The 2,761-nt window shown below is 35.6% G+C and overlaps 1 protein-coding gene across 3 annotated transcripts in view; it reads left to right on the plus strand.

Annotated features, from left to right (window-relative positions):
• STMN2 (stathmin 2) overlaps positions 1 to 2,761 on the plus strand; it is a 55,385-nt gene that overhangs the window by 10,609 nt on the left and 42,015 nt on the right. Inside the window, exon 2 of one of the 3 annotated variants that reach the window (XM_011989074.1) lies at positions 732 to 733. The exons of the other annotated variants lie outside the window; for them this stretch is intronic. The gene's annotated coding sequence lies outside the window, so the exon portion shown is untranslated. The remainder of the gene's footprint in view (positions 1 to 731; positions 734 to 2,761) is intronic. 3 annotated transcript variants of the gene reach the window in all.

A 2,761-nucleotide genomic window follows, 5' to 3' on the forward strand; every position in this document is an offset into this window, starting at 1 on the left:
AAGGAGCACAATCAAAAACTGAGTCATTTGCTTTTTGAAAAATACTTTCTAAGTAATGAAAAGTGAAAGAAAATGTTACTTGAGTCCCTCTGACAACAGCATCAGACATTTTGCAGTTCTTGTGATTAGAACCCACCTGGCCAGCCCTTCTTCCTCCTAAAGAAGAGCCTTCTTCTTCTTAAATGAACGTTGGCTCAGAAGAAGCAATTAACTCATCCATCGTTTTATTATAGTCAGTCCACACCCAACTTTTCCCCAACTCAATCTGCTTTAAGGGAAGGGTGGTAAGTGGTGGCCCAAGATGGCAGCCATCAAGCTTAGAGAATCTCTGGAAGCAGGGGTGCCCCCAGCAAGTAGACACTGAAAATAGGAGAGGGATGATAAGCCAGAGATAAAACTCAGTACTTACTTTGCTTCTGGTCCATGTCTACCCCTTCCTGGCACAACCTTGACACTCTACCCTCTGGGTCCACCTTCCTGAGATGGTACAAACTCTGCTTAGACAAAGCAGCCCATGTCCAAATGTGTTAAAGTTTAGTTTAAAGCTGCCTTCAAAAGTTAAAACAGAAGTGTAAAGCTCTGTGCAATTAAAAGTAATCAGCTTGTCTTGGAACTCAAAAGAATGTAAAATCCTATGAAAATTAAAAAGCAGTACCACAAGTTCCCCCCAAAAGTCCTTAGGTCAGTAACTGTTCCTATTACAGATAAGAGAGAGCCCTAGTGGATTAGAGGCGTGTGTGGGTATCCAGTGGGCATGGTTTTGAACCATGCTCCACTACTCACTATCTGAGAATTCTTAAGCAAATTTATTAATCATTTCTATATTACAATTTTCTCAGTTATGAATAGGAAAACAACACCTAAATCACATGGTTGTTAAGTAAGCAATTGATTGTTGAGCATTTGGTAATCAAAAATATTAATCCCCGTCCCTGATTCCCTAGATAAATGATGAAAATACTAAATAAAAATAATAAAAATTTAAAGTAAACATCTCAATTCTTATACTTCGTTAATTTCTACATGTATTACAAACCTAGAAATTACTTGGAATTGAGGAAATGATTACTGCTCAATAATTCTCCATGGTAGAGGGAGAGTTGGTATCAATCTATCAGACAGCAGCCAATGTAGTATATCTCCAAGGAAAAATCCATTCTACGCAGTGCCAGAATTTAATAGTTAAGCATTTTATCTTGGTCACAGCACAATAAGTAAGATGGGTATTTAAAATAAAAGTATATTTATCTTGCATGTATTTCTTATTTCATGTTTCCCTGTCATATTTTATATCTCACCCTACTTCAAATACCTATATGCCTTCAATAAAACTGAGCCTTCTTGCTTACCCAGGAAGGTTCATCATTCAGTAGAAATAAAAAATGACTTTAGAAATATTAAAATATAAAAGTCTACACTGAGGTGTTTTGAATGCAGGAAAAAGAATTATATCTCACACACACACACACACACACACATACATGCACGCATGCATACACACGCACAGAACCTCTCGTTCTTTCTTAACATCTTATCAATCCATAAGGTTTCACTCCCACCCCATATCACCTGACTGTGCACAATATCTCATTGCCACCTCCCAGTCTCCTCCATGCCTGGCACCCTCCTGGCTCTCCTGCTTCCACTTTAAACACCCTTCCTTCAGCTAGATCTTTTCTTTCAGGGATCCTCCAGTTACTTTCTTATCGGATCAATTTAGCCTTCCTCTTCTTCACCCATTAGAGGATGAGCACGACAAAGACACCTGAGTCAAATAATACAAACAGAATATACCTTAGAGGAGTGTGGTGACGAAAAGGATATGGATACTTAAGAGTTTAGGACTATTATCTCAACCACACATGAAAGCAACGCCTTTGCAATCAGTAGTGTTTCAGGTACCAATCAATAATCTGTTACTGCTATTTTTAAAACCTATAAGGTATCAGTAAAATGTAATTACTAGAGCAACAAAGATATCTTGTGAAATAAAATTAGTATTCATCTAGCATCTGAGTACAAAGGTTTAAGGGAGGATAACTACCAATAACAAAGCATTTTAAGCATTTTGTTTTGCCTCCAAAATATCAAATCATGTAAATGTATGGTACATAAACCAGGAATTATATTTATGACATAGCTGCAGACATATTAAGAGAAATATGTGCTTATACTTACTAGTATAGTACAGTTCTTTTTCATATTAGATACTGTTGATGATAATCTGCATATAAAAATCCTCAGTATTTTTTCACATTTATAAGCCATAAAATACAGGTAATAAAATATGTTCTACTCTCTCATAAACATGGAATAGTGACAAAGGAGGAGCTTTATATGAAAGCACCATTACAATTTAAACTCTCACAAGGTCATAATATATTGCACTAAGCAGGAGAGTTCAGCTTCGAAAAAAATGTAGGCATTTCCCTTACTTATTTAAAAAAAAAAAAAAAAAATTCTAATGAGGTTGTGGAATGCAGAGCCAAAGCATAAAGGTGGAAATAAAAGAATTGCCAGTGTTATGAACCAAAGACTTGGTTGATGATGTTTTTCAAAAAAGGTTTTGTGGTAAAACAAATAAGGTAAATGAAATTCAGTATTTAGGATGAAAAGTTTTTCTAACTTCAGAAACAACATTGAAGAAATATTGAACTAAGCGGCTTTGAAAGAATCAGATTCCATTTGTTGAAATTTTTCTGAGAATGAATATTTTTAAGACAGTGTACACAGTTACAGTGTGTATTCGTTATGGATTGTG

The sequence above is a fragment of the Mandrillus leucophaeus genome, unplaced genomic scaffold (assembly GCF_000951045.1).
Source record: "Mandrillus leucophaeus isolate KB7577 unplaced genomic scaffold, Mleu.le_1.0 Scaffold346, whole genome shotgun sequence".
Lineage (NCBI taxonomy): Eukaryota > Metazoa > Chordata > Mammalia > Primates > Cercopithecidae > Mandrillus > Mandrillus leucophaeus.